The sequence below is a fragment of the Palaemon carinicauda genome, chromosome 17 (assembly GCF_036898095.1).
Source record: "Palaemon carinicauda isolate YSFRI2023 chromosome 17, ASM3689809v2, whole genome shotgun sequence".
NCBI lineage: Eukaryota > Metazoa > Arthropoda > Malacostraca > Decapoda > Palaemonidae > Palaemon > Palaemon carinicauda.
The window spans coordinates 59,412,897-59,432,795 of record NC_090741.1 but is presented as its reverse complement, the minus strand read 5'-3'; the positions used below and the strand labels follow the sequence as shown (position 1 = coordinate 59,432,795).

Genomic DNA, 19,899 nt, shown 5'->3' with positions numbered 1-19,899 from the left:
CTAGATGGAACCGGAGAGGCAGAAGGTGTAGTCTCCCTAGTGACACAAACTGCTCCAGGGATGAGAGAGTCCCTACGAGACTGTTCCAACTCCTGACTGAACAAACGTTTTCTTTTCAGCATTAGTTGGACTTCGAGCAGGGCTTGTTCTATTCGGTGGCAGACGGAAAAGCCCGAAAAAACTGGACTGCGAATCTCCATCCCCAAATATAGAATAATCTGGAATGGGATCAGTTGGGACTTTTAGGTTGACCAAAAGTCCCAACTCCCTGGCCAGACTCAACGTCCAATGTAGATCCTGCAGACAGCGAAGACTGGACGATGCTCTGAGAAGCCAGTCGTCCAAGTACAGGGAGGCTCGGATCCCCGATAGATGGAGGGATTTTGCCACATTCCTCATGAGCCTCGTAAACACGAGAGGAGCAGGACTGAGGCCAAAGCACAGGGCTCGAAACTGGTACCCCACATTCCTGTAAACAAACCTCAGAAACGGTTGGGAATCCGGGTGTATAGGAATGTGGAAGTATGCCTCCTGAAGGTCGAGAGAGACCATCCAGTCGCCTTCCATTAATGCTGTCAAGACAGCCTGGTAGACTTCATCGTGAAGTTTGTCTTGACAATGAACACATTGAGCGCACTTGCCTCTTACGTACTCCTGCAGTGAACATGGCTGCCAGATCATTGGAGCCATCCCTGAGGGACTTGTTCCTGCAGAGAACGTGGCTGTCAGATCATTGGAGCCATCCCTGAAAGCCTTGTTTATGCATGACATAATTGTACAGCAAAACTTCAAACGCTCGAAAAAAAAAAACTCCTAACAGGAGATGGTCTAGCTCTGAAGTCGACCATAAAATCTTGGAGCGTCTCATGGCCAGGCGCCAGGGAGAGTCTATGAGGTTTGAGAAGTCTATCTGGGCAGAGGCAGGAACTCCCAAGCCGAGAACTTCTCCCGTGTCATATCAGACTCTCGCTCTATAAGCCAGCTTAAAAGTAGGGAAAGCAAAGGCTGTCTCCCCCAAACTCCTCCTGGTGATAAACCAGTCGCCTAGCAAACGTAAAGCTCTCTTAGAAGAGCGAGAGAGCACTAGCTTATAAAACAACGGCTTCGAAGTAGCTAGGCCTAGTGTAAACTCTGACGTTCAGGCGAACGAGGAGCAGCAGTTACAAAAAGATCCGGACAAAGATCCTTAAAAATCAGCATGATTTATTTAAAGTCCATAGAGGGCTGAGCAGCTTTAGGCTCCTCTCCGTCTGACAGAGTCCTCAAGGGAATATCAGTAGGAGGGGGAACAGCAACTTCCTCATCTGAAGGAACCTTGTCCGACAATAGCCGAGTCTCAAGCAAGGGAGAGACCTGCCGTGGTGGCAATGCTTGACAAGCAGAGTCCACACGCAAAGGAGCAACAGTAGCAGTCAAGGACGCTATGTCATGTAACTGCTTAAAGGACTGACCAGCAACAACCAACAGGTGCGGGAGGACGCTCGACGTCAACTCGAGACTGCCTTGACTGCCTAGACTGAGCAGTCAAAACAACTCTTGACTGCGGTGCTTGACGCTCAACGTCAAAACAAGTCAACTTCGCTGGTTGGCGAACGTCCTGAACGTCAACAAGACCATGCGGCAGCGGCTGAACGTCCACAAGCGGCTGAAAGTCAACACTGGACTGCATCGAGTGAGGCTCTACAAAACGTGACTGACGTGACTTTGTAACGTCAACGTCAACAGGACGAGCAAAGGTTCGTTTGGGCGGCTGACGGCCAGGATCTCGATCAGCTAAGCAGCGAGGATCATCGTGAACCTGCTCAGCAGAATAGTCCTCCATAAGAGAGGCAAGCTTATTCTGCATGTCTTGCCGTACAACCCATTTATGATCAACGGGAATGGTTGCGGTAAGAGACGAGGGTAACGTCTGTGACTGCAAAACCTTGCCTACAAAAAGACTCTCGGAGCCTGTGTTACGCTTTTGTTTAGGCGGCGAGCAGTCTTCCGATGACTGCATAGGGTCAGAGCTGTCCTAATAGTTAAAACCAGGACGCTGGACCTGTCCTGAAATGACTGACTTTCGCTTAAAGGGCCTCGAAACCTTGTTCCACGGTTTCTTATGCGAAAAGCCTTCGGATGACGAGGAGAAAATCGTCTCGCTCGTCTTATGGTAGGGGCGGTGTTGATGAGACACGCCTGAAACCATAGAGGGAACGTTTGTTCGCTGATCAAGTCCTCTCGAACCCATAAGTCGTACGACATTACTTCTCCCCTGGGCTTGGGAGCTTGCAAGAGGTCTCGGACTAGGCGAACGACAGGCACGAACAGACGAACCCTCGGTCGCAACACTGATAACACTTTGCGCAATTATCACTTTATCGCTACGATTTTCTGTTTTGCACTTATTTCACTGAAATCGAATTTTTTAACAATTCACATTAGGTATGAATAAAACTGATTTCTACCTGAAGCACGCAATTCTACCCTCATCAAAAGGTTATAATTGCGAAATCAGTCGTATAATGTAAGCACAATACAAGCAAAAAACAGTAAACATATTTTAAGATAAAAAGATCAGTGGCTGGTAAGGAGACTAAACACTAGATCATTCAAAACTACGTTTTCAATCTCTCACCGTACAGTGCCTTGGGACGAGAATAAAAACTAAAAAAGTTTTATCCTTTCTCCCCGTACAGAGACTAGGGACGAGAGTAAAAAACTGACTCGAGAACAACGTTACTCGCTTGGGACGAGAATAAAGATCGGAACGTTCTCTCTCCTCTCTCTCTCTCCGTCTCTATCTCTCTCTCTCTCTCTCTCTCTTGATTTCGCACCGAAGAGAAGAGCCCACTTACCTTTCGTCAATAAACAGGTTATTTGACCAAAGGAAAAAACTGAAAGGTTTTTCAATTAAAAAGTTCCTTTAAAATAGTATTTAAAACATTTAAGCTTTGAAAGAAGAATGAACAAAACGTCAGAATCGATTTACTCTTTCTGCAAAGTGAAACCGTGATACTCTCTCTCTCTCTATCGTAACGATAGAGCGCAAACTGCGTAGCATAAATAAACTAAACGTTAGTTCATCTTTGAAACAGTACGAAGACTATTCAAAGAAAATCTTTCATAAAATATCTACTAAAAAATATTCATTTAATAAGTTTTAAATCATTTGTCTCTGTAAAAGTTATTTACGATTGAAAGGGCTCAACGTTGTTTAACTTCGGTTTCCAAGTTAGGACCGCCTACTCTCAGGAAAGGTCGCATATAAACAAATCATTAAAATTTATCTTGATGTTTATTATAAATGGAAAGCTAATCGAAGAGGCCTAATAAAGGCGGTTGAGATATAAAATATATAGAGGAAAATCTATAATTAATTTATAACGTGATAAGATAATTGCTAAAAGCCTAAAACACACTTCCGTACTAAGGGAAGGGTCGGCCATTTAAAAGTCAAAGAAAGTCCAAAAAACAATCTAAAGTCATCAAAAATTAAATCTATCCAAAAGCGAGTTCAAGATTTAAGTTGAAGATAAAACACCTGCACTGCGAAAGCTCAAACCAAAAGGAAGTACTTCACCAAATATGTTGAGAAAACTCCAGGTTATACAGCGAGTATTGATACGTCTTGTCGTTAAGGCCGACAGAGAAAAAATTGGGTCTGTTTACATGTATATGCGGTATCTGGCCGATAGTTGGCGCTGGTGGGCACACCCGCAACCTTCATAGCGATCGCTCGCGAGTTTTTGTGTGTGTTTTCTGTCGAGCCGCTGGAGCAGCAGCTATTATATATTCACCGGCTAAGTTAAATATTTAAAAATAAGTTGTTTGCTTTCCTACACATTCGCCTTTACCTTTCATCAAGCAATTCTTTGACAAGATAGAGCATATAATACATTGGGGTTTGGGGTTTTTGTCAACATATTGAGCTGGAACATGCCTTTCAGTTAGTTTAAATTCTATTGGATTTGAAAATGTAATCTTTCCTTGAGTTTTGCTCCGCTTATACCCTTCTAACGTAGTGTTAATATTTTTTCCCTGAATTTTTTTTTTTTTTTTTTTATCCAACTTAGCAGTGGGATTCTGAATGTTGTAGCATATGTTTGAGTCTACTAATACGGCTTCAATGATAAAATGCCAAATTGGTTGGTACCATTTCTGACTCTTTTGTAAGCATATGTTGAGCATAGCTGATAAAAATTATCAACTTCCCTCATATACTTATTGTATTCCACATAAACACATGGCTTGTCTATTTCTGTCACTTTTTTTATGAAGTTTCCCTTTATATGTAACTACTGTTTCTTTTAAAGATACTTGGCGAGAAGTAGAGGCCATATCACACATAAAAGAAAAGAAATAAAAATAATTATTCAACCCAGAGTTAAAGGGAAAAATTAAAAGGACAAAGTCAGCTGACTGATAAAAGCCGAACAATATCGAATGTTTTCCTAAAAGTATAATACCATAATTTACAATTATATATGAAATTTATGATACTGTGAAACAAGCATTTATAAACAAATTATATCTTTATTAACAACTTGTATCACTAAATTATGCTGTTAAAAAATAAAGGGACCGATAGGCAACTAACAGACTGAACGTCAGCTGTCGAATGTAAACAAAGCTTCAGATTTAAAATACGAAACTTCTTTTCTTGTGAATGTGTTTGTTATTTGACTATTATTAATTTAATTGAGTTAATTTCTATATTGATTTCTGAAAACACCATTATCTGTCACATTTTGAACATCCAATACTAAGAAACGGATTTTGAGCGAAGCGAAAAATCTATTTTTGGGTGAGATGGCCATGTCGTCTTGATGGAAGTTCCTAAAGGGTAGCTTCCTTGGGTATATATAACTGCGGCGATATTCCCAGAGAATTTACCTTAAGGTACCTAGAATTCTAACTCCTGGAGCGAATATCCCTAATAAAAGAACCAGGGATATCGCGAAATATCAGAGGACGTATTCTTGACACGCCACATAGCAATCTGCACCCCGAACAGAGTTAACACTTCGAAGGGGTCAATTGGCAAGAAAACGAAAACGAGAAAGAAAGGAGAGCCGCTCGCAAGGTGTCTCTCCTCTCCGGTTTCGTAAGCGTGCATTGCGCCGCTCACGGCGCCATCTGTATTCCTTGCAGCGATACATGAGGTGCTACAGATACTGTATGTAGGGAGGGGACCTACAGCCCTTTAAAAGAAAGGGAAGGGCGGGTCCATCAGGACGACATGGCCATCTCACCCAAAAATAGATTATTCGCTTCGCTCAAAATCCGTTTTTTGGGCTCAAGCCATGTCGTCCTGATGGAAGTATACCAGAGCATTACTGTATCTGTGGATTCTCAAAACGTGCCGTACTCCCCGAAGGTATTTCCCGGCCAACTAGACCTAGAGACCTAAGATGTTACCGTCATACATCTTTTCAACTAACCATAGACCATGTTAGTGCTTCCTGCCCCCTACAGGGAAGAGTCCTACTAGACTCTGGAAAAGTCTCGAAGAGTACATATACCTATGTATGAATAACAGACAAGCCAATATAGTGGTCTCACCCTATATCATGTAAAGCATAGTTTGTAAAGAACCACTGAGTCAATATGAAATATCGACCAGTTCTCCGTTCAATACTGGATTGGACAAAGGTTTATATCCGAGTAGGCGGAAAACTTGCATATCCGCCACCGTCCCCTCAGGGCATGGAGTCCTCCCGCCAAGGGAAAGCATAAACCAATGCAAAGAATGCTTGCATAAAGGAACAATCTATTAGAATTATCCCAGATAAATATACATAGAACGTAATGCAAAATTATATCAAATAAATTGACACAGGTGAAGGAGACGCAAGGTTCAAAAGAACTAGTTTATTGACAAACAATAAATAAAACAGGTTAAACAACCATTATATAAATATAAGAGGAGGATAACCAACAAATAAGCATAAGCATGATAGTAAACAGAAACTTGTTTATCTGAAAGAAAAACATTAGCGCCACTTTTAACATACCGAGGTATCAAAATTATAAAAGTCTGTATTACTAATCAGTTACATTAGCGTTGGAAACGCTCGGCACACATGTCTGCACTTATGCTAGGTTCACCTTTGAAAGTGGAACAGTCAATGTGGGCAACCCAGTGCCCTCACACTTAGTTTGTAGAACAGTTCGTAACTACACACTCACCCCGGAATTAATCGTCCCAATTAAATCCACTGTTCCTCGCAGAGTTAAACAGCAGGATTAAAGACACAACCCACTGCTACCACAGACCTCTTTAGTTGCTCCACTTGCTTCGCATAGTGACGAAAGAACACTCTGGAAGAATTCCAGCCAGTGTATGAACGAATATGTTCAAAATCCATACAATTAAAGAAATTTAAGGATGAGGCAACTTTCCTCGGATCGTGACCTGCGGGTGTACTGTCTGGATCCGTTCTGCGAATAAAATAGGTGATTTTCGCCCTAAGTTGTTTCAGTGATAAATTTGAGCCTGATGTTTCTCCCCTGAATAGTTGACCACCCCTGAAGTCTAAAGTTCTACGAAGATAGACCTTTAGGCATTCCACTGGACATAGAGATGCATCTTCTTTCAGAGGGCAGATTCTCCAGGGACCCCACCTGTTGGTGGGTAACTCGTTCTTGGCGAGAAACGTAGGATCCGGAAACAGGTTCAGTTCTCCCCCATCCAAGAACTGAACACGACCCTCCTTTCTCGAGAGGGCTACAATTTCACTAACCCTGGCCCCCGACGCGAGTGCAAATAGGAAAATAACTTTTTTGGGTCAAATCCTTTAAAGCACACTCCTCATTGTTCAACAGCGAAGCGAAATGAAGAACTTTATCTAAAGACCATGAAATGGGCTTTGTAGGTGCTGATGGTCTGAGCCTAGCACAGGCTTTCGGAATTTTATTAAAAATATCGTTAGCGAGGTCGACCTGAAAGGCATATAAAATGGGTCTTGTCAAAGCAGATTTACACGTTGATGTTGTGTTGGCTGCTAACCCTTGACCATGGAGGTGGATGAAGAAAGATAAGCAGAAGTCCGTCGAGATCTTTTGCGGATTCTTCGCCTTGACAAAGGCCACCCATTTCCTCCAAGATGACTCATATTGCCTTCTAGTAGATTTGCACTTATATTCCTCTAGGAAGTCTATACTGTCTTTCGAAATCCCGAAACGTTTTCTCACCGCTAGGGAGAGAAAATCATGAGCTGCAGGTTCCGGGTTTTCTGTGATGAAGCGCAGACAGTCGACTTCTGAACTCGCTGGGTCAGAACTGGATCTGGTAACGGTAGACACTTCAGCCGTAGTTCCAATGCCAGAGGGAACCACACGCTGTTCGGCCACTTGTGAGCCACTATTGCCGCTACTCCCTTGAAAGATCTCAGTTTGTTGAGGACCCTCAACAGAAGGTTGTGAGGAGGGAACAGGTAAATCCTGGACCATCTGTTCCAGTCGAGGGACATCGCGTCCACTGCTTCCGCCAAGGGATCCTCGTATGGGGACACGTAAAGGGGTAACTTCTGGTTGTCTTTCGTCGCAAAGAGGTCTATCTGCAGTTCTGGGACTTGACTCAAGATGAAGGAGAATGATCCTGCGTCTAGGGACCATTCCGACTCTATCGGTGTGAACCTGGATAGAGCGTCCGCTGTCACATTGCGGACTCCTTGAAGGTGAACTGCCGACAGGTACCACTTCTTCTTTTCCGCTAGTCGAAAGATGGCCAACATCACCTGGTTGAGTGGTGGTGACCTCGATCCTTGTCGATTCAAGCATCTCACAATCACCTCGCTGTCCAGCACCAACCTTATGTGGATCGAGCGACGAGGGGAGACTTTCTTCAAGGTAAGGAGTACTGCCAAAGCTTCCAGAAAGTTTATGTGAAATGTCTTGAATAGATTGGACCAAGTCCCTTGGGCCTTCTTCCGATGAGAATGACCTCCCCACCCCTCCTTAGAGGCGTCTGTGTGAATAGTCAACGAGGGGGGAGGTGGCTGAAGAAGTACCGACTTCTTTAGTTGCCTGACTTGGGACCAAGGCCTGAGAAGCGTACGTAGACGAAGCGGAACTGGTCTTATCAGATCTCTTCGCGCGTTTGATGCATAACTTCTCCAAACTCCGGTTGCATCCTTTAGCTGTGCTCTTAGCACTGGGTCTGTTACTGAGGCAAACTGGAGAGAGCCCAGCACTCTCTCCTGTTCGCGTCTTGATATCCTGTCGGAATCCAGAAGTCTCTTGACAGAACCAGCTATCTCCTTCCTCTTCCTCGCCGGGATGGAGAGTTGGTGTGACACTAGGTCCCAGTGGATTCCCAACCACTGGAACTTTTGAGATGGAGAGATTCGAGACTTTTTTCTGTTGATCTTGAAGCCTAGATACTCTAGGAACTGGATCACTTGTAGGGAAGCTTGCAAACATTCTGTCTTGGATGCTGCTCACACTAGCCAGTCGTCCAGGTAGGCTACCACCTGGATTCCCTTTAGGCGTAATTGTTTGAGAGCTACGCTCGCAAGCTTTGTGAAGATCCTTGGGGCTATGTTTAGCCCGAATGGCATGGCTCTGAAGGCGTTAGAGTCTTCGATGTAGCTTGAACCCTAGGTAGGGGGAGAGTTGACGACTGATTGGAACGTGCCAATAGGCGTCTGACAAATCTATGGAGACGGTAAATGGCCTCTTGGGCAGTAAGGTCCTTATGTGTTGCAGTGTTAGCATCTTGAACTTGCAGTTCACAATGAACTAGTTGAGTGGCGACAAGTCCAGAATGACTCTGGATGAGTTTTTCTGAGTCCTTCTTGGGAACACAAAACAGCCTCCCTTGGAATTTGATGGACTTTACCCTTCGGATTACCCTTTTCTCCAACAGTTCTTGAATGTACTCCTCCAGAACGGGGGTGGAGTGTTGGAAAAATCGAGGGCACGGGGGTGGAGTGCTGTACCAGCTCCAACCCAGTCCATTCTTGAGTAGGCTGTGGGCCCAGGGATCGAAGGTCCACCGATCCCGAAAATTCTGAAGTCTCCCTCCTACCGGTATCATCTCACTTTGACTGCTGTTGCCCTGAGGCCTTGCCTCCTTGACCGCGACCACCCCTGAATCCCCTCCCCCTTGAGGGGCGTCTAGACGAACCTCTGGCTGCTGCTCTAGGCTTCGCTCGAAAGGTAGTTGACTGCCCTTCGAACGCTGGGTTAAATGCCGGAGACTGCGTCGACACGGCTTGGGGTACCCACTGGTACGTGGTCGGGGTTTGTGCCACCATCTGGGGCATTGTAGGCATAGGAAATTGCTGTTGCTGCTGCTGTCTGAATGGCTTGGCTGGCCGAGAGGGTAGCCTAGTCTTCTTAGTCTTCCTCTTTGGTTGGGGACCCTCATCCGGGGAAGACTTTCTCTTGAGGGATAGGCCCCACTTCTGGAGAAGGTTTCTATTCTCCGTGGCGGCCTTATATACAACCTCCTTGACCGCTTCACTAGGGAAGAGGTCTTTGCCCCAAATGTTGGAGGAGATTAGCTTCCTTGGCTCGTGCCTCACCGCAGCCGAGGCGAACACGAACTCCCTACAAGCCCTCCTAGCTTTGACGAAGCTATAAAGGTCCTTCGTCACTGTGACTAGGTGTGACTTAGCCACTACCATGAACATCTCATGGACCTTGGGGTCACTTGCCATTGTCTCCAGAGTTGTTTGATGAGACATTGAGGCAGCAAGTCTTTCTTTTGTCTCAAGCTCCCTTCGCAAAAGAAAGTCAGACAGCTTGGGGAGGTTCTCACCGAACTGACGTCCGGCAATATCAGCCTCCAACTTCCCGACTGAGAAGGTAAGATGGACGTCCTTCCAGTCCTTGTGGTCCATGGGTAGGGCCAAAGACAGAGGTTTACACTCCTCCAAGGAGGGGCATGGCTTACCTGTCTCGACTGCTTTCAGCACAGCCGTAAACCCTTTCTGCATAAAGGGGAAGGCTATAGAAGGAGAGGACACAAAGGAAGGGTGCTTCTTACTCAAAGCAGGTACCTTCGAGTTTGAGAAGCCCCTCTCTTTCATCGAGCTTGACAATAAAGCTTGAGCCTTAGCGTGGTCCAAAACTATGACCTCCTTCGGCTCTGTTTCTTCCTTTGAGGCTGGTTCCTTCCTTAGACGGACATAACAGTCCGGATACGACTCCTTGCTGGGCCAGAATTCCACCTCCTCAAGGGGGACTGAGCCCAACTTCTCCGAAATGACGATTTTTCCCGTCGTCATAGGCATGTGCTCAGCATACTTCCAAGGGTTAACATCTGAGCACAAGGGAAGGTCTTTCACGCTGAGCTTCTTCTGGGGCCCACGTGATGCTGCAAGTCTCCGCATCTCCAGCTCCATTGCAGCCGCCTTCTCATTATTCTCCCTCTGCATCTGTTGGATCATTCCAACGATGGAGGAAAGGGTCTTTCCCAGCTCATCTGGGAGAGAGGACGATGTTGAGGGAATAGGTTCAGGGGCCTGAACCGGAGTAGCCAACACCTCGTCGACCTCTTCCTCTTCATTGTCTGGAACCTGCTCTTCATCCTGGTCTTCTGCCAGAAGGTCATCTTCCAGACGCTCGGACACCTCCGACATCCTATCGTCCAATTGGATGTCCTGCAGGGCGTCCGCGACTTCAGAATCCACAGGGATCTGAACCACTGGTATCTCCACTTGAGGCTGGGGAATCACTGCATCAGCTGATGCCCTGGGGAAAAGGTAAGCCCTCATCTTCTCACTTGGAAGATAGGGCCCAGAAGTGTTCTTCTGAAAGCCCCTTACCCAGGTATGAAGCTTCTCCCTTTCTGCGTCCCTTGACTCCGCCGTCTTAGGGGAATCAAAAGCCTCAGTAATCAGGTTTGTGCACACGGTACATACCTGCGGGTCCCAATACCGGAGATCACCTTTGGAAACTGCGCATGCTGCGTGCCTCCTACACAAATCATGTCCGCAGAAGTTCTTTCTGTGGACGTTGCAGAAAACGCTTCCACACTTCGGATGGTCCTCCTGTAAAGAGATGAAAATTCCATGAGTATCAAGTGAACTACGTATCACTGGATATACATAGCTTAGCACAACTAAACTAGAAAGGAAAGACACACACTTGTATTTCCCGCACAGTCAATTGCTGCAACCTTCCAGATAATAAAATCGTATGGTTAATCTATTCTAGAGCAACCAATGAATAATTTCCAAATGAAACAGGTGTAGCTCACACCCAAAAAATGATTTTAAAATGCTGGATAGTAGACAGGAAAGAACTCACTTTCTTTATCTGTAAGGTTACACCAAAGGGTTGTGTGAGACAACACAAAAGTGTTAGAAAAACTTAGTGTTGTAACAAATACTATACTATAGTTTTCTCCCTACAGTATATACTATACTGAAAAATACTGGCTACAGTATAGAAGGTAATGCGCCGGCCGGCACACACCTTAACTAGTTCCAAAGTATACTACTTAAGAACTATAAGGTGGAAGAACGCTGGTTCAAATGCATGTGCTGTCCGGCAATGACTGCCGGCCGGCAACTACACAAGATAGCATCCGGCTGCCGGCCACCAATCGTAGCGGCCAGCAGACAATGGTGTGATAAATAGCCGGCCGGCAAAGGTATACAACCAATGCCGGCCGGCAGCAAAAGAACCAGAGAACTCCGACTGCCCGGCTGCCAGCCACTCAGGCCGGCAGCCGGGCTAGGGTACAACACTAGAAGAAAAACAGAATGGATGCCGGGAAAAGAGACTGTACTACCTCATAACCCGGCAACCCGAAAGAGTGCACATAAGGAAGGGGAGAATATAACTTCAGGCTTCCTGACCAATGCCATCTGGCTCTACAGACAAACATGGATGAGAGACCAAGGGAGGTCTGGGCAGCACTCAAAGCAGAAGACCCTTGCTGGCCGGCACGCACTGCCGGCCGGCAAGGGACTGAGTCAACCCCACATCCTAACCTATGCTAGGTACAGATGTAGAATGACGGACAGGAATGCAATGGCTAGGCCATCACAAAGGAAAGAGGGGGAAAGGGAGAAGAGGGTCCTGCCAACCTTGCTCTAATAATGAATCACCCGCAGCCAAGACAACTCATCTTAGCCTAGGGGAGATCCGAGGAGGGAGGCCAGCAATACTTGCCAACTCCCACGGAACCAAAGCAAGGAAGGCGTTGTTATTCACAGAAAAGAGGATCTTATCCTCCACACCGAGAACAACACAGGACTAGTCTGCTAGATCACAGGAAGAAGGAATCATCTCGTACAGAAACCTTCGAAAGTGAACTAAGGAGGCTAAGCCTCCTTATGTCTGTTGTCTGTCTAGCGAGGGAATCTCAACCACAAGCTAGACATAAACAGACTCAGACTAAGAACTCTGATGTCCTGCCCCCTCCCTGAAGCCAGACTTACTGGAAACAGGAAGGAACAGAAACACCCTAATATAGTTGTATCTAAAGTCAATTCAGATAAACCATTAGGGTTATGCCCAAGGCTTAAACAGAGGGAAAGGGATTGCACCCTTCTCCGAAGAGAAGAGAGCAACCGGGGAGTGTGAGAAAGTATACTAAGGCCCCATAGACAACTAGCCTAGGCGCAAAGAGAATCGATTACCTAAATCACCGAAACTCACTCGTATACTATCTTGGAAGAAATCAACAATCTTAAATTTATAAAACTGACTTAAGCTTCAATAAAATTTCAAAACACCCGGAAATCTGAATATCATGCAGGAAAGTACTAGGGCCAAACGACTAGGATACAAGGTCTAGCGTAGGCCAGAATCGGCAAATCCTTTGCCAAAACAAAAATACTAAAAGCATCATATAAAGAAATCCTATGTAACGCTAAACAGCTAAAATTATTAAAGCGAAACAGCCGGGAACGTCGCTCTGGCTAACTAAATAACTCATACCTAGCGAGCGACAGCGTCCAGGACGCCTCCGGTAGGCAACAGCTCTTGTAACAACGATATCACTATCAAATCACTTTTAAAATTACCAAGAGCTTACATTTATACATAAAAGAAATAATACTCAACTTATCAGAAGCAGAAGAAGTTGGAGAAAGCATTATAAGTTGAAATAATCCAAGAATTGCGAGAAACACAGGGAAAAAACACCGAGTTGTTGAGCTACGCAAAAAGGAATACAGATGGCGCCGTGAGCGGCGCAATGCACGCTTACGAAACGGGAGAGGAGAGATACCTTGCGAGCGGCTCTCCTTTCTTTCTCGTTTTCGTTTTCTTGCCAATTGACCCCTTCGAAGTGTTAACTCTGTTCGGGGTGCAGATTGCTATGTGGCGTGTCAAGAATACGTCCTCTGATATTTCGCGATATCCCTGGTTCTTTTATTAGGGATATTCGCTCCAGGAGTTAGAATTCTAGGTACCTTAAGGTAAATTCTCTGGGAATATCGCCGTAGTTATATATACCCAAGGAAGCTACCCTTTAGGAACTTCCATCAGGACGACATGGCTTGAGCCCCAAAAATACGTTTTTATTTGTGTAGTTGTCATGGCAACTGTTGAGCTCTAATGTAAACAAACGTTTACTTCCACTAAACGAGCCTTGGAAAGCATGATATTACGATAACTCTATGAATAATATTGATTTATATAGAAAAAACATGCATATATATCATAATTTCATGTTGACACAACGTAAAAATAACAAAAAATTACAAAAATCATAGAGTAAATGGGAGAAGAAAGACGAGAGCTTCAGAGAGTGGGGAGTTCATAAAATCGGCAACAGATGGCAGCATGTAGAGGCCAGATAAATCGTCAACAAAAGGCGCTAAGCTTAAAATTTCTTACACAGTGTGGAGTAAAGTCGTTCTCCGCAGTGAAAGGTTATGAATCTGAGTAAACTAAAGTCGTTCTCCGCAGTGAAAGGGTTAAAGAACGAATACTAAAAACACAAAAATCTCTTAAAAATTAATATAATCTTTTTATATTAAAAGTTAAATACTTATTGTAAGTTAGAATTCCTTTTCATTCTTTACAAGAAAAAGCAAAGAAAAGAATTATGCAACATCATAATACGTAGTGCTATGTTGCTTACGTCACACGATTGTGACGTCATAGAGATGGTGGAACGATCTCCACCATCATGTTAAAGAGTAGGTTCGTAAGTTTTACAGTAGGGGGAAAAACTCCCATTCCTACCGCTGTTAAGATACAAACGTAGTTAAAGCACTAACACTCGGTAAAAATAAAATCCAACCAGCAAAGGCTAAAAATAAATTGTACATCACCAAGATAACTGTAATATACAGGTTATAGCGAGTGAAAAATCCAACATCTTGCCGCTAGCGCGGCAGGGAATATATGAGGGTTCCTGGAATGGTTCCTAGGTACCCCGCTAGGGCGCAGGGGTAGTACACCTGGCTATCCATTCGGTGATTGGCGCGAGATTCGAATTTTCTGCCGTGACGTCAGGGACGTAGGCTATAAATATAACTACTGGGTAAGTCTTATGTTTAAAAACAGAGCCCCATATCTAGGGAGGAAAACTTTCCCTCGGAAGGGAAAGAAAACCAACCCCTGGAGGCGAACCTCCAGGCAGCGCTCTTTGCATCCCATCAACAAGCCTTGTTCAAGTTGAAGGTCTGCATTGAGTGTTACCAAACAAAATGTAACTGGAGCTAGTTCCTCGAGGTTAGCATGATGATCAGGAACTGCCGCAGATGCAGGGGAACAGGAAAGTGATGGCACAGTGACAGCATCTTCCCCAGGGATAAAAGGCACTGCTTTCTACGTTGGCTATCATAGCCAAACAAAGAAGAATGGCATCGCTAACTGAGGAAAAATAAAAATAAAATTGTTACAAAAAATCCCTGGTCCGCGGACAGGTAAGGTGTCCACCAAGAGAACAGACATAAAATAAGGACTGTGCACTCCTTTCCCCAGCCAACATCGACGGGAGGAGAACAGCAGCGTAAAACTGTAACAAAACACAAATTACAATTAATTAATTCAGCTGAGAAAAATAACTACTAGAGAGAACTACAACCCTCTGGCGAGAAGGAGGGGAACCCCACAGAGACAACGCTGAAAGTTAAATTACAACAGCTATAATCCTAATGCAGAAAACCATTCAGAAACGCAACCAAACACGCGAACAGGAATGGTGTTACTCCCGCAGAGTATACTGCTGGCCACCCGCGAATGAGCGGCCCCGCACTCCCTTCCCCCATCAGAATCTTCTAAGGAACACTTAGAGGGGAAGGCGGCGATAACAGCCAAACGGAGGGGTATCCCAATGATGACCATTCCCCTACGGCGGCGGACGGTGCACGAAAGGTCATCCGCCAACGGAAAGACCGATGACCAAGGAAGAAAGGTCGGAAGGGAAGGTACTCCGTCCTTGAGAAGCTGCCTGTCACACAAACAGCACCTGAAAAGAAACTTACAAACATATCTATATATAACAACATTATGCATGTTTTCATATACTGTATATATATGGTAAAGAGTCAAAGATTAATTGCAGTCCAAAAAAGGCAAGGAGGAAGAGCGGTGACAACCACTCTCGATCCTAGCCAAAAGCAGAGTAAGCTCAATTACAGGTGTGTGAGTGGAAGGGGTAGAAAGCTACCCCGCCAACGCCCCGCTAAATTTTAATGGCTCGTCCTTTCAGCTTTCGCTGAAAGTATACCGCTATAAATTGTGTTGGTTTGCATTCCAGTTACGGAGCAAATAACAATTTAAAAGATTTTGTATTTTTCCTAAATACAGGTAGTCTTTCTTTTACAGTGCTTCTGTCACGAGGAAGGTCTTCCTCCAGATTTGGTAGGGATGAGTTCCTCCTCACACGATACTCTTGGCTGAGGTGACGAAGAGCCAAGAGATTGGAGGGAAGGAGAACCAGAGAGGTTAGACCTTGCGCTAGATGTCCTAACTAGAGTCGGTTTCACCCTCGACGAATCAGCAACTTCTGGCACTCCTCTCTTCCTCTTCAGGGGGGGAAAGAACCGTGGTCCTTTGCCATGTGTCTGAAGGAACAGAAGATTACGGGAGGTTTCCAGGGGCCTCCGAAGAACAAGCTGAAGCGGCACGTCCGAAAACCTGCATTACTGCCCTGACAACAGCTCAGAACCACAGTTGTCTGCTGACGTTGGCGCTGTCTGACAAATCTCCTAAAGAGAAGGAAGCTGAAGGTTCCCTCTGAGGAGTCTAGTCTGGTGTTGAAGTCCTGCGAGTTGGGTCCACCTTAGGGGCCGGCAACTTCGGGATCTTGAATTCCCCTGGATTGCTCCTTTCCTCATTCCCCGGCAGTCACGCTCTTATATGTTTGCAGGGAGGGGAATGGGGCGACGGTAACCTGCGGAGAGGAAGTCTACTTTTCCTCGGAGAGAGGATCGAAGTCTGGGAGGCGATGACCTACCTTTCCGCTCCTGCTCATTCCCTCTGTGTTCACCTACCTGTGGCCTGGAGGCCTGCTATGACTTCTTGGAAGTCAAAGGCTGATGTTGAATGCTCTCTCTCCCTTTGAGCTCTTGACAGTTGAGCGATCATAGGTTGCTGAAGCGTTGGTGAATGCCGACGCGTTGGCGAGTGTTGCCGCAAATGCTGTCAAAGTGGAGAGCGTTGGCGTGCAGGAGAATGCTGACGCATTGGCGAACACTGGCGGGTTGGTGAGCGTTGGCAACCTGGCAATTGCTGACGGGTAGGTGAACGATGACACGGGGACGACAGCTGATGCGTTGGAGAGCGATGGTGCAGCAGCGGTTGCTGACGCAGAAGTGTGCGTTGACGCTTGAGCAAACGCTGACCCTATGCGATGCTGAAACGGGGGCAGGCGAACGCCATTCTGACTTGACGCGTTGCTTCGGAGAACGGTGCGAATGGTGTGTGGAAGCACGACGCGTTGGTGAGCGACGATCAGCAGGAGGACAATGGTCACGTGAGTCCTGACGAGCAGGCGATTGACGAATGGTAGGCTGACGAGCAGCTGTACAGGAACCAGGAGACTGAGCAGGAGAGGGACGAGCAGGAAGTCGGCAAGTAGGCGATCGGCGAGACGATGGTCAGCGAGCAGACGAACGATGATCAGGCGATGGAATGTGGCCTTTGCAAGGGCGAACATCCTCAAAAGGGGATCTCGAGCGATCCTTCAACGGGGAGTCACGAACCGAAATTTGGTGACGAGCAGCAGAGTTCTTGGAGGCAGGTGAAGGTACGAAGGCAGGCGGGGGTCGGGAACCAGGTGAGGCCGGAAGAGAAGAGCTGCAATGACGAGGCCGGCGAGCCAAAGAGGCATCTTTTCACCGATGGTGAAGGAACACCTCTAAGGCGAAGAGGACGACGAGCACGGTGGGGTCTATGACCACGATGACGCCCTATATGGGCCCGTGTATCAGCAAGCGAATCAGCAGCAGCAGTCCTCCGAAGAGAAGTCTCTATGAGTGAACTTCCTCAGGAGGAAGAAACACTCGCAGGAGAGACCTGCATAGAACTTTGCTCCCACTCCGAAGGATGGTCAGCATGGGGAGAGGCACAGTCTTTGGCTATGGCTGAAGAGGCAGACGAACCAGGACTATCAGCTGTCAGGGCAGCAGACGAATCCTCTGACACCACAAAGTCGACAAGGATCAAAGGGTCTACCTCCGAAGTCGATGAACGCTGCAAACCAGCATCCTGGTGCAGCAGCTGCAGCAGAGCCTCCTTGGAGAGCGAGCCTGGCAAACTCAAGGACGGCCAAACCTGTAACAAAGGAGAAAGTGACAAGGACCCCTCACGGGGAGAGGTGCACACTCCGCTAGGGAAAGCAACATCGTCTCTCGAGGACCGAGGTTGTCCACGAGTTAAATGGCCTGAACTACTGCTCGACAATCACTCGGAGGAGAAAGTACAAACAGGAGCTTCGGAGAAAGGTTGGGAAGTGGAAGAAGCAGCCCTGGGTTTTGTCTGCTTCGAAGTAACCTTTGTAGGAGAAAAATCCCTTTTGGACTTATTACGCCGGCTCCCGAACCTTTCCCACTGGGAGGTAGACCACTCCTGGCATTCAATACACTTATTAGACTCACTACAATGTTGCCCCCTGCAGATCGGACAAGGCTGTGAAGATTATTGTCCTCAGCAGACATAAAGGTACCGCAGATACGGCCCTCAGGATCAGGGCAGGTACGCATGGCCGCAAGAAGGCGCCAACACACACACTGTAAAAAAAAAGGCTAAAAGATTAATGGCAGTCAAAAATATGAGGAGGATGAGTGGCAACAACCGTTCGCCATCAGAGCCAAACGCAAAGTGAAGCACAGTCACAGGTGTGTGAGTGAGAGGGGTAGCTAGGTAACCCCCGCAACCCCCCCGCTAACTAGCGGGATGGGTGGCTAACCCTCGCTAAAGTTTAATGGCTCGTCCTTTCAGCTTTGCTGAAAGTAATACCCCTATAAATAGTGTAGGTTTGTATTTCTGTTATGGAACAAATGAATATGCAATTGACTCTCTTAGCCTTCAGGAGTATGATTCGATTTAGCCTAGGCAAAGGCTATGTGAAATGACATATTTTCCTCATCATTTTTCTTTTTTATTTTTATATTCTTTACTATCATCACAGCAATTCGGCTTGTTTTAGAGTTAACCCACGTCTCCCCTTCCAAATTAGTTGACACAACTGTAGCTGTTACTTCAAAAATTTCGTTGTTTGTAGGTGAATGTGGCAGAAGTCCGAAGACTCAAATCTTTATGTCCTGAAATATTACAACGTAGTGCAACTGGCGGAAAGTAAAACTTTTGCGTGAATCGTCGGTTTTATTACTGAAAATGTTTTAGAAATTATAGAAAGATGGTAATTTGGTATTGTAATTATTCAAAGAAAATGGACATTGCACCGTCCATAGAAAATGTACTTGACACATGTTTCATGGGTGACTATTTTACAGGTGAAATATTCTTCCTTTATTTGATTGGATATAAACCTTTTCTGAATTAATACAAAACATCAGTTGACTTTGGAGGAACATAAGAATGATAACAGAAAACGCTTAATGTTCCTACAAAGTTTAATGCATAACTTCAAACTGCAGAATTTGTATAATAATTTCTCATCATTTTCAACCTCTCTTGACACATTCTTTTATTGCAATATCCACACAATTAGGATTTATTATAAATTGCTAACGAACTGCACATATTTTACTTGTAAATGATGCACTGTTAATACTAAGGTTGCTATGCTTTCAATTTGTTTATTAAATTTTGCAAAACATTTACCAAAAAGATGTAGACATAAAATGATAATACCTGCACACCCCCTTGACTTTTTAAAGTAGTCAACTTGCTCATAAATTAGATGGAACAATTATTTGTGAGAATGTGAGAAATACAAAATAGGCTATAATTTTCTCAGGTTAGGTTTAAATGAATGTTCAAGTCCTCTAGAATAACCAAGCACATGACTGACGGCATGATTGATAGCCAGATAGCTGAACAACAATGCTATAGATGACAAAAAGCAAGTACTATTGACCCTTATTACAAATATTATATGGAAACAAACAAGAAAATACTGATACTAATAAAATCAAACTATACCGTAATGTTAACAATACTATGCAAAGAACCAAGAGTATTAATAATAATAAAACAGCATGCAAAAGAAGTGTAATCACACTTACCTTCAGCCGCTAAGTGAAGAACTGGAAGAAGTTTGCAACCACGCCGATCAACTTCTTGGCAATATAGTCCACCCTTTCCCTACTGACACCATGCACTACTGTAAACCCTTTCCTACAAACATTGTAGGCTACACTAGAATGCATCACAGTGAACACTGTCTTTACAGAGTTTGCTTTTCTCCTTTGTATACTTTCCTTTAAAAGACTTCTCATTAATACAGCCACAAATATATGCATTTTGCTTATTAATATCACCAAGGGCCCAATAAGTCTCAAGAATATCTTTCACTTTTTTCCATAGTGACCC

At 45.2% G+C, this 19,899-nt stretch overlaps 1 long non-coding RNA gene across 2 annotated transcripts in view; it reads right to left on the bottom strand.

Annotated features, from left to right (window-relative positions):
• LOC137656094 (uncharacterized) overlaps positions 1-19,899 on the bottom strand; it is a 94,962-nt gene that overhangs the window by 74,163 nt on the left and 900 nt on the right. The window contains exon 2 of one of the 2 annotated variants that reach the window (XR_011046938.1): positions 19,593-19,787. This is a non-coding gene — a long non-coding RNA (uncharacterized lncRNA). Of the gene's footprint in view, positions 1-19,592 lie in introns of both variants that reach the window. The other variant, XR_011046937.1, reaches the window with a different exon arrangement.